This window comes from Ictidomys tridecemlineatus, chromosome 5 (genome assembly GCF_052094955.1).
Source record: "Ictidomys tridecemlineatus isolate mIctTri1 chromosome 5, mIctTri1.hap1, whole genome shotgun sequence".
Classification (NCBI taxonomy): Eukaryota; Metazoa; Chordata; class Mammalia; order Rodentia; family Sciuridae; genus Ictidomys; species Ictidomys tridecemlineatus.
The window spans coordinates 128,574,104-128,586,291 of record NC_135481.1 but is presented as its reverse complement, the minus strand read 5'-3'; the positions used below and the strand labels follow the sequence as shown (position 1 = coordinate 128,586,291).

The 12,188-nt window shown below is 45.3% G+C and overlaps 1 long non-coding RNA gene and 1 pseudogene across 1 annotated transcript; one reads left to right on the top strand and one right to left on the bottom strand.

Annotated features, from left to right (window-relative positions):
- The first annotated feature begins 2,173 nt into the window (after window positions 1-2,173).
- On the top strand, window positions 2,174-6,605 carry LOC144377991 (prostacyclin synthase pseudogene; annotated as a pseudogene).
- A 1,365-nt stretch (window positions 6,606-7,970) lies between these two features.
- LOC144377584 (uncharacterized) lies at window positions 7,971-11,437 on the bottom strand. Its single transcript, XR_013438573.1, has 2 exons — window positions 11,261-11,437; window positions 7,971-9,755 (listed from the first exon to the last, which is right to left on the bottom strand). It is a non-coding gene; the product is annotated as an uncharacterized LOC144377584 (long non-coding RNA).
- Window positions 11,438-12,188: the final 751 nt, after the last annotated feature.

Below are 12,188 nucleotides of genomic sequence, written 5' to 3'. Positions count from 1 at the left end.
GAAGACAATGATTTATATTCTCTCTCAGAAATAGAAGAACAGAACATTTCCCAAATCATTTCATGGGGCTGTATGCCAAAACAAGATAAAGTCATAAGTAGAAAAAATATGTGCTGACCAATATCTTTCAGGAACATAAGATTTTTAAAAATTCTCAACAAAAGTATTAGCAAACAGAATCTAGCAATACATAATAACAATTCTACACTAAGACCAAGTGATATTTACTCCAGGTGTGCAAGGCTAGCTCAACATTCAAAATATAGCTAAAGTAATTAACTCATCAATCAAACTAAAAAAGAAAAATCATTTGATCATATAAACAGGTCCAGAAAATGCATCTGACAGACTTAATGCTCATTCATGACTAAAACTTTCAGGAAACTAGGAACACCATGGAAATTCCTCAACCTGATTTAAAAATCTATCAAAAACAAAACAAGGAACCCAACAGTAATGTTATACATAATGTGAACAACTGAGTGATTGCTCCTATTATCAGGAAGATGGCATGAATGCCTCATCTTATTGTTCCTGGATTCTTAGCTAATGCAGTAAAACAACAAAATTTAAAAATAAATAAATAAAAGGTATACAAATTTGGAATAAAGAAATTAAATGAATGAAATGAGAACCTCATTTTATATTTCAAAATAACTAAAAATAAGTTTAAAATGTTTTACCACAAAACACTTATATTTGAAATATAAAATGAGTTTCTCATTTCATTCTTCTACATATGTTATCCAGTTTTCTCAAAACCACTTGTTAAAAAGGCTGTGTTTTCTCCAATGTATGTTTCTGATATCTTGTCAAGGATCAGATGACTGTACATATGGAGATTCATCTCTGTGTCTTCTATGGTATTTCACTGGAGGGCTTGTCTGTTTTGATACCAGTATCTGGTAACAATCATCAGTTTACTCTCTACTTCTATGAGTTAAACTTGAAGACCTAAATTTAAACATAAGACATTTATAAAATAACATCAGAAAGTGTCTAGGTGACCTTGAATTTGACAGTGGTTTTTAAAATTTAATAGCAAAATATAATCCATGAAAGAAAATACTGGTAAATTGGAACTTTGATAAAATGAAAAACTTTAAGAACCTGGAGGGCTGAGGTGGTAGGAGTGCATGAGTCCAGTAGTTTAAGACAAGCCTGGGCAACATAGTGAGATACCATCACAAATAATGCATGAATCAATCAACTAATCAATCAATCAATAACTAATGCTCTGAAAAAAATGTTGAAAGAATAAAGAAACAAATCATAGAATGGGAAAATATATTTTCACAACAAATATCTTATTAAAACCTGCATCCAAAATATAAAAGTAACTCCAAAAATACAATAATAAGAAAAAAACACAATTAGTAAATGGACTTTAAAAAATCTGAAAACCAATTTTACCAAAGGAAATCTACACATGTAAGGGGGGTCCGGCGGATCATCGGAGGGAGAGACCACACAAGAGACTTACTCCATGCAATTGGCAAAAGGGGATTTATTGGGGATCCATTCCAGCGCGCTGGGACTCTGTGCCCACTCATGAAGAAAGAGCAGCCCAGAGCCCAGAGCAGAGTTCAAGCGGAGCTTACACTTTTTGGAGAGGGTGGGGGGCTTTGCATACATCAGAACAAATCATCACGAGGCACGGGAAAATTGAACAACAACCCTGAGTCAGGATTAGTGCATACATTGGCGGGAACAATCAGGGCAGTAGTGATTGGTGCTCCTAGGTGGGGTACACATTCAAACTGATTGGTTTAGGTCCTGCAATGCCTATGTGCCAAGCAACTTGGAACCCTTAGCTATTAAACAACCAGAAAGTCAGTGGAAATATTTACTGGGCAGTTCCAGTATTGTCCTAACAGCTACAGGGATTACAAGTTTTGGGGGTAGCAGAGGGACTCTAACAATACTAGTCTTTTACTTTTTAACCCAATCCCTGCACTTTGGAAACTTTAGGATGCCTGGTCTTTTACACTTTAACTCAGGCTCTGCGGCTTAGAATCAGCTTGGAAATTTTACCTTTACACATATAGAACAAAAGCTTATGAAAAACTACATAATACCATGTGTCATTAGGGATTTTCAACATGATACCACTATACCACAATTAAAATGGCTATTTTTTTAAAAAAAATTACAATATCAAATACAAGTGAGAGTATTAAGTAAAAGGAACTTTCATGTGTGTTTGGTCAGAATGAAAAATGGTACATTCACTTTGGAAGACCACTCTGAAGTTTCTTGAAAAGACAAACATATCGTCCGCTCCACTTGGCCCCGGGCGGGGGCGGGGGCCGGGGCCGTCCCCGGGGCTGCGGTGAGGTCTAGGGACCGCGGGGCCGCGGTGCGCGGCCTACCTGGAGGGACCGCGCCCGCCGCTGCCATGTCCTGGGCCGAGCTCCTCGGCCTCCTGGCCGTGCTGCTGCTGCTGCTGCTGCTGACCCGCCGGCGCATGAGGCGACCTGGGGAGCCTTCCCTGGACGTGGGCAGCATCCTCTGGTTGGGCCACGCCTTGGAGTTTGGGAGAGACGCCTCCAGCTTCCTCGCTAGGATGAAGGAGAAGCACAGGGACATCTTTACCGAGCTGGTGGGGGGCCGGCACGTAACCGTGCTCCTGGACCCCCACTCCTATGAGAGGGTGGCGTGGGAGCCGCGCTTCCCGGCCGCCTTCCTCATGGAGAGGATCTTCGACATGCAGCTCCCGCACTACAGCCCCACGGAGGAGAAGGCCCGGATGAGACCGACATTCGTCCACAGAGACCTGCAGGCGCTCACGGAAGCCATGTTCACCAACCTCCGCTCCGTCTTCCTGGGCGACGCCACTGGAAGGGGCCAGCAGCTGGCGGGAGGTGGACCTCCTGGACCTCTGCTATGGCTCTCCGCTCAGAGCCGGCTACCTGACCCTGTATGGAGTGGAGGCGTCCCCACGCACCCAGGAGAGCCAGGCCCAGGACAGAGCCCACTTGGCCAACGTCTACCACACCTTCCGCCAGCTGGACCTGATGTTCCCCAAGCTGGCGCAAGGCTCCCTGTCAGTGGGGGATAAGGACTATGTGTGCAGCGTCAAAGCCCACCTGTGGAAGCTGCTGTCCCCCGTCAGGCTGGCCACGCGGGCCCAGCGGAGCAGCTGGCTGGAGAGCTACCTGCGGCACCTGGAGGAGCTGGGGGCGTCGGAGGAGATGCAGGCGCCGGCCCTGGTGCTGCAGCTGTGGGCCACACAGGGAAACATGGGGCCTGCTGCCTTCTGGCTCCTCCTCTTCCTCCTCAAGAATCCCGAGGCCCTGGCTGCTGTCCGCGGGGAACTCGAGGGCGTCCTCTGGAGAGCAGAGCAGCCCGGCTCACAGATGACCACCCTCCCGCAGGAGGTCCTAGACAACATGCCCGTGCTCGACAGCGTGCTGGATGAGACCCTCATGCTCACAGCTGCACCCTTCATCACCCGGGAGGTGGTGGTGGACATGGCTATGCCCATGGCCGATGGTCGGGAATTCTCTCTGCGACGTGGTGACCGCCTCCTCCTCTTCCCCTTCCTGAGTCCCCAGAGAGACTCTGACATCTACTCGGATCGCGAGACGTTAAAATACGACCTGTTCCTGAACGCCGACGGGTCGGAGAAGAGAGACTTCTACAAGGACGGGAAGCGGCTGAAGCACCCCAGCATGCCCTGGGGGGCGGGCCACAACCAGTGCCTGGGCAGAGGTTACGCCGTCAGCAGCATCAAGCAGTTCGTGGTCCTGGTGCTGACGCACTGCGACCTGGAGCTGATCCGTGCAGACGTGGAGGTCCCCGAGTTCGACCTCAGCAGGTACAGCTTCGGCCTGATGCAGCCGGAAGTCGACGTGCCTGTGCGATTCCGCGTCCGGCCCTGACCTGCGCGGCTCTGCCTTGCTGCAGGGCATCGCCCTCTCCTGCTGCTCCAGAAGCTGTGTCCACTGAGGGGACGAGGGGCGGGAGCTGCGAAGGACACAGCAGGAAAGACCGCAGAGGCTCGGACCGCTGCAGACCTCAAGCCGAAGCCGGACTCCTCCTCCCCGGCTCACCTTGCTCCTGTCACCTGGTGATGTCCCCTGAAGCTAATCCAGACAGGGCAGGGCCATGAGTCCTGCTGCCAGGCCCCCAGCTCCACGGTGGTCCCTGTCCCAGCCCTTGACAACTAGTGTGGTCCAGGCGAAGCCGGTCAAAGCAGATGCTGGCCTGGAGAGGCCCCTTGGACCCAGCAGTGTGTCCACAGCGCAGGCTCTGTCCTGATTGCTAAGGCGTCCCTCAGGACTCCTCCCTCCCTGGGTGCCCCACTCACTGGACAGAGTCCCCCCACCGTCCACGGGACACCTGAGAGACAGAAGGATCTCCGAAGAGCGGACAGCCGGGTGTGGTCCCTAGGCCCCGCGGAGCGCTGGGCTCTGGGAGAGTCCTCTGATGTGGGCTTCCCTGCCTCGGGGACCAGGAGACAGGCCCCAGGTGGCTGAGGAGCCAGCGCACGGGAGGGGCTGAGCTCCTGAGCCGACCCCTGCTGCTGCACAGTCCACCGCAGGCGGTTTCCCTGGCTGACACTTCAGAGAACCTGGACTTGGTTTTAGTCTGAATCCCTCCGTCTGCGGGAGAGGCAGTCTGACGTCCAGCTCTCCTGACAACCCGGCGCTCTGGCCACAAGGGCGCTCCGCATGGCATCGCGCAGGAGCCAGCCCTCTGCCTGGCCGGTCCTGGGCTCTGCTCCCCCAGCGTCGGGCTCAGTTGGCTCTGCCTCTTGGTACCTTCTGGCCCCGAGGGCATCCAAGTCTGAGGCCGTCTGGCTCTTAGAAGTGACGTCACAGGAGCAGAAGTGACATCACGGAGCTGGTGGGAACCAGCCGACAGACCTGCCTGCACTAGCCTTTGAACAAGCAGGTCGGTGAGGAAACCAACACTTGCCTCAGTTTTAAGGAAAAACGACGTCAGAAAAACAGCCTGCGAACCCTGATGGTGGCCGCAGGTGTTATCGACAGCAGGTTCTGCTTATCGGATGCCCCTGGAGTGCTGTGACGCGCGAGGAGACATGGATTTCTATTCCTTACAATGTCTCTGTGAAGAGAGGACGGTGATGCCCTCTTTGTACATGGGAAAGTAGGCTCAGAGAGGTGCAGTGGGTTTCCTGGGGATCACACAGCTCATCAACTGGTCGAACTGGGACCACACTTCTTGTTCTAGGAGCAAATGGTGGATGGGCTCATGTTCCTCAGGGTCCGGGGCTGGTGGGGTGCCATTCTGTCTAGCCTTGGAGTGCCCAGAGCCAGAGGCTTGAGTGTGCATTCATACCCTGAGCCCTAGACAGAGACACAAAGCTAGTCCTCTGGCTTTAGGTGGACAGGAGAGGCCCAAGGGGTCCGTCCCTTCCTGGAGCAGTGCGGGGTGTGGGGCTTCCCCAGCCCTCTGTCGCCAGGCAGCCCCGGATTCCCAGACAGAAGGTGTGATTGGCAGGAGGCTGGATATCCCTGGGGAGACCCATCTCCACGCCTGGGTGACCCACCGCCGCCTGCTTCTTAACTCTGCAGGAAATCAGAGCCGGCAGCCTCCTGGGGAAGGACTGCCGGTTTCCATGGCAACACTCGCTGCCGCCTCGCTGCTGCGGGGAAGGAAGGAGGCAAGCGGAAGAGCCTGGAGCTCCCCGGCTGCAGCCTGGGTTGCAGCCTGGCGTGTGCGTGGGGAGGACCTACTGACTCCCCCCAGGCTGGGCCGGGCTGTCCCCGAGGCTGGGTTCTCCCCTGCCTTCAAAGAAGGGCCGGTCCCTCCTCCTTGGAGCAGGTCATGGGAACGGCTCCAGGAGAAGAGGCTCCCCCCGCGGCCCAGGCGCTGGAGCAGGGGTTAAATGCTCTTGCTTCACTCTTTAGAATTTTTCTCGACTTTTCTTTTCTCCCTTTTTTTCCTTTTAGTAAGTGTTAAAGAATGGGGAGAGATGGCGGCACAGTGCTGGCTGCAGGGCTAGGAAGGCCCGGGTGTCGCTCTCCTCCTGCCTCCTGGGAACCGCGGGCTGCAGGCGTGGAGAGGGGTCCTCAGCCCTGTCCTTGCTGGCTGTTTCTCTTTCTTCTTCTTCTTTTTTTTTCCTTTCCTGTATTTTAAGTTGCAAATATTCTCCTTTAGACAGACTCACTTTTTAAATTTAAATTTGTCTTCCAGTTGCTGCCAGTATTGGCCAGCCAGCGCTCACTGCCCAAAATAGAAAACGGCTGAAAAAGAACGGGACTGGGAGGGGATGCGGCAGGGGCTGGGGAGGGGCTGCAGCCGTGGCTGAGGCCCAGAGCCGCGCAAGGCCAGGGCTGCCCGTGGGCGGCCACTTCTCCCTGGTGAGCACATAAGGTCTCCGGCTGAGGAGCAGGACTGTCCCATGAGGGGCCTCGCAGGGGCATGTGCTCCACCAGGGGGCGCCACTCACAGCAGCTGGCTTCGCCACCTGCCCCTCTCCAGACAGGCCCCCAGGGGCAGCGGTCTCGCCTCAAGTAACTGACTTGGATGTTCCTGCTGTCTTAGTAAACACCGCGTTTCACGAGTGCACGACTGCTAGGCCTTCCTCGTTTAATAAAGATTCTATTTTCATAAAAAAGAGACAAACATACAAACATAGTTTTACTTTAAAATCCAGCAATTTTATGCCTAAGTATTTCTCTTAATGAGTCAAAAATTTATGTTCACACAAAAGCCTGGAAGGTTTGTTCATAATCGCACAAAATGGGAAGCAACCTAGATGTCTCTGTCCTGGTTAATAGATGAACACAAGGTAATTCATCCATACAACAGAATATTATTCAGCAATAAAAATTAATGAGGTATCAGTCCATAAAAAGACATGAAGGAATCATAAGTGTATACTGGTAAATGAAAGATGGTAGTCTTAAAAGGCTATATACTTGAAAGTTCCAACTATATGACATTTTGGAAAAGGTAAATCTGTACAGACAGTTAGAAAAATCAATGGTTACCAGGAATTTAGGAGGAGAGAGAGGAAGAATGAATAGGTACCGCACTAATGCAACAGTCCTGTATCTATAAAAGAAATTGAAATTAGGAGAAAGTATGTGAGGTAGAAGGGTGGGTATGGTGTAGATACATGTCACTGCATGTATTATCTGCCCGATTAGTTTGTATGGATAAGACATTCACCTTAACACAGCAGAAAATAAAAATAAATAAGAAATGAATGAAGTTGGAGAAAAAAAAAATATCAGCTTAGAAATCAATTAAATAAAACACTTCTAAAAATGGGGGTAATCTATAAAAACAAAAGCTGGTCCTAGAAGAAACAAAATAACCTTGATAAATCTCGAGAAGAATGACAAGGAAATTTAAGAATAGACACAAGTTACCAATATTAGGAATGAGAGGCATTATATCACTAAATATTCTAAGGATATTAAAGAAAAGTCATCTGGTCCTGGTGGCACATTCTTGTTATCCCAGTGGCTCAGGAGACTGAGACAGGGGAATCACAAGTTTGAGGCAAGCCTCAACAACTTAGTAAGGCCCTAAGCAACTTAGTGAGACTCTGTTTCAAAATAAAAAATGAAAAGAGCTAGGGATGTGGATCAGTGGTTAAGCACCTCTGGGTTCAATGGCAAGCACCTAACCCTATGCCAAAAGAAAGAAAGGAAGGAAGGAAGGGAGGGAGGGAGAGAGGAAGGGAGGAAGGAAGAAAGAAAAAGAAGGGTAAAAAAACCTCAGAAAATATTATGAATTACTTTATGCCAATAAATTTGACAACTATGATAAAATGAATAAATTCTTTCAAAGTTAAGAATAAACCAAAACTTAACGCAAGAAGAAATAGATTTAGTCAATAGTCTTGTATCTATAAAAGAAATTGAAATTGTAGTTAAAAACCCTTCTACCAATAAGAATCCAATCTCAGGTGGCAACAATATTGAATTCCAATTATAAAAGAAGTAATGCAATTTTACACAAAACTATAAAGAAAGATGAAGAGGGAGTGCTTTTCAACTCATTTAATAAGTCCAGCATTATTCTTATCAAAAAAATTTTAAAAAACAAACAGGAAAGAGCATTGCAAGAGAATAGTACAAACTAAGATCACTAATTCCCTAATGATCCCCCTACCCCCAGCAGTGCACCATGATCTTGGATGCACAAATTCTAAGCAAAACTTGACAAAGAAAATTCAACAACATATGAAATACAAAAGTTTTACATACTGATGAAATGTTGATTTAACATTCCAAAATTGATCAATATAATTTCCCATATTAATAACCTAAAATTACATATATATGTAATATGCATATACACATATATTCATAAAACCACCTCAATAAATGTATAAAAGTATTTTTTCCCAGAACCCAATATTAACTTCTGTTTAAAAGTTTTGGCAAACTAGGAACAGAAAAAGGTCCTCAGTCTGACAAAGGGAATCTATTAAAAACTTACCAGAAACATAATACTTAGTGACAATACTTAACCACATCCTCAGGAACAAAAGGCGTTTTGTCCATAACATTTCTTTCCATTTGCTACTAAAGATTCAGTGGATGTACTCAGTGAAGGGAGAAAAAAAATATTAAAAAGCATACTAACGAAAAAGAAAAAAATAAAATTAACTTTATTTGGAGTAAACATGATCACTTATATTAAAAATCAGACTGAATCTTTTAAAAACTTCTAGAACATACACATAAAAAATCAATTGTATATATAGTAGACATGAACGTTCATAAATAGAAATTTTAAAATGATGTCATTCTGTTGTGACCCAATCGCTCAGAAAACACTCTCAGTCCAATTTTTGTCCAACCTGGAGAGTCTTTATTTAGCTACCTGGCAACTGCTCCCTGCAGGACCCAAACTGTATCTGCCAGGAACAGCGCCTGGTCCAAGTTCTATGGGGTTCATAAGGGGAAAAAATCACATCCTCTAAAATGTACGTGCACACAGAAGCTAAAGTTAGCAATCAGCCAGCCAACGCATATAACTACATTCTTATTCCGAATACATCTAGTACAAAAATAACTTGTACAAAAAAATAAGTTATATAACTAGGGTTACATCTAGGTCACTATGGTGGAACTTCAAAATGGAGTCACTCAGTCTAGGCTTTTGTTGTTGGGGTTTTTTTTTTTGTTGTTGTTGTTGTTTGTTTGTTTGTTTTAGTTGTCAGAAGACTATTTATATGTCTCACACATGCTAGGTAAGCGCTCCACCACAGAACCAGAACCCCAGCCCAAGGCTAACTTCTGTTAAATACAGCCAGGATAACTTAACATTACTTATCCTGTGATCTTACCTTGCCGTAGCTATTAACCTCCTACATTTTATAGGGTGCTTACTGAGCTGAGCCATAATCTAGGTTGAGTTTTAACAATTCAAAAAAGCATCAACAATATAAAATGTGTAGGAATAAATTTTACAAACAGCATTCAATGAAAGACGGCAGGTGGGACTCACAGCGCAGGTGCAGGCGCGCCTACCCACGAGGTCCCCTTGCAGCTTTCCTAAAAGTGCGTGGGCTGCAGGGTGCTCTGGGAAGAACCGATGAGCTTGACTGAGGCCCACTGCTGGACGTCGCTGCCAGTGCTCTGTTTCCTATTTGGTTGCAGTGTCCTTTGGATCCTGCTTCTGTCCTTGAAGTGCAGAGTGCTGCAGAAGGATGCAGAGCAGGAGTCGCAGATTAGGGCAGAGATCCAGGATATGCACCAAGAGCTTTCCACGGTCAACATGATGAACGAGTTTGCCAGATTGGTTCGAAATGAATCATATGTCTAAATATTAAAGATAAAATAATATTATTTCCAGAAGAAAAAGGGAAAAATTTTTGAGATCTTAAAGTAAGCAAATATTTCTTGCATAGAACTCCAAGATAATAAAACACAGAAGAAAGGAAATCCATAAACTAGAATTTACCAAAATTAACATTTCTACTCTTTCACAGAGCATTTATGATTAAGAGAATAAAAATAGTAGATATGATTAGAGAAAATACTTGCCAATAACAAAATAATATATGAAGAACTCTTAGAATCCAATAATAGGAATCAAACAAACATTTTAAAAAGCTACTAGGATTTGAATAGTCACTTCACAGTAGAAAATAAAAGAAAATGCCTATCAACATCAAAAAGATTCTTGGCTTCATAGTCAACGGGGAAGATGCAAACAAAATGCACAATGGATACAACTACACACCTACTAGAATGGCTGAGGTTTAAAGGAGTGATGATTGCAAGAGTTTATTGGCAATAACCCTGAACTGGAAACAAGTAAAAGAGGTCAGCCTGGGCAACTTAGCAAAGTTAAATTAAAATTTAAAAATTGTTAACTACTATACAGGAGACTAGAATTGAGTGCAAGAACAGGGAAAAATCACAGAATTATCATGCAGGATGAAGAAAACCTAACTAAAATAATAATACATACTGTGTGATTCTGAACCGGATCCCATTTAAAATTAATAGCAACTTCCTGCAAACTGCTTTTCTGCATCTCAAATTTGCTCATGCTGAGAATAAAACAAAAACAAAAACAAAAACAAAAACAAAAACAAAAAACAAAACTACCTGACCCCTGTGCTGGCCAGGCACCAAGGGGTGGGCTAAACAAAGCCCACTCAGTCTACACATATACATCACTTGCCTGGCTTTAGATCTTATAAAATGTAACAGCTTCTGTGTGAACAGCAGAAAAACAATCTAGCTGCTTCCCCGAATTCATCTAACTGCATAGAATTCATCTTTCCTTTTATATTGTTTGCTTATTTCTTATATGGGCAGGAGGTTCACATCCAACCAGCAGTGATCCAGGCAGGTTCCCTGGTTTGGGTGCCCAAACAATTCTATTTATTTAAAAATTTTTTGAATTATACACTTGTAAAATATGTAATTTATTGCTAGTAAATTACATCTAAACAAATCTATTAGAAAATAAATTTGTTACCATAACAACAAAAAAAATGAAGGGTCATGATGTGCCTCAGGGGTAGAAAGCCTTCTCAGCCTGTAGAAGGCACTGAGTTAGATACCAGTATTATGGAAATTTTCAAAAATGTGAAAATATTAGGTTGTTATAGACCAAGGGCCCACTGTGGAGACAGGGCAGCCAAGGCTATCTTAGGTTACTGGTTCTTGTGATCATACCAAAAAGGTTTCAGAAATGTCAGAGTAGCAGACGTGAGTTTATTAGAAGAGTTAAGAAAAAGGAAAGAAGGCAGCACTCTCAAAGGAGAGAGTGGGTCCTCTCAGACAAGAGACAGACAGTATGTACCTCCTACCTTCCTGTATCATTGGAGTTCCCAGGGAATTTGTCAGAGAGTTCTGCCAGGTCTACCTCTTAACTTTTGAATGATGCAGGATGACACCAGACTTTCAAGTCCCCACTGTACATAGTTTTACCAGTACATGGAAGGGAGATTTCTAATCAATTCAAGGCAAATCTGGGTCATTCTGACCTACCCTGACTGGTTCTAATTATCATATTTCCCTGAACTGTGGAATCTGGTATGTGTAAAGTTCATATCCATCCAATCCCAGGGTAACTTGTGTTCACCTTTTTGGCAAGGAGAAGCTTCTCTTTGGGCCTACATTTCTCTAGTAGGTAACCAGTTGTTTGCCCCAGACTGTAACATGTCCTATTCACTTAAGCCAGACAGATCTGCAGGTAAATTGCTTTTTATCTGCAATAAACCATATGGGGTTTAACACAGGAGTTCCTGCTTATAGAATTATCCCTTTAACCTTATGTACCCACCTCTCAAGTGTGTTTGTTACCTATCAAATTGATAAGCACTACTGTTTTTCCTGAGTTTAAATTCCCCAAAAAAAACTTCTTAAAGGTATTTGTAGCTCTTCTAATATTTTTTTTCGGTGAAACATTCCCAATTGTCTTGTTTGCTGTAAAAATGAAACAGCAAATGGATAAAACAACTCATTCTGCTCATTCTTTGTGTCACAGGCACAGCTGAAAGCAGGCAGCTAGGAAGAGTGAAGAGCAGGACTGCAATTCAAAGCACCCTCCTTTACCCTTTCCCATGCTGTCTATTGTCATTAGCAGCCTCACCCCTGAGGGGCCAGCTCAGACAGTGCAGCAAGTTGTTGCTGAGGGCCATTACCAAGTAGGAATGACGCATCGAAATTTTCTTGCCAAGCGTACCCCATGCTGCTTAGAGGACATTTGATGGGACATTGCATGCATGCTTTAAT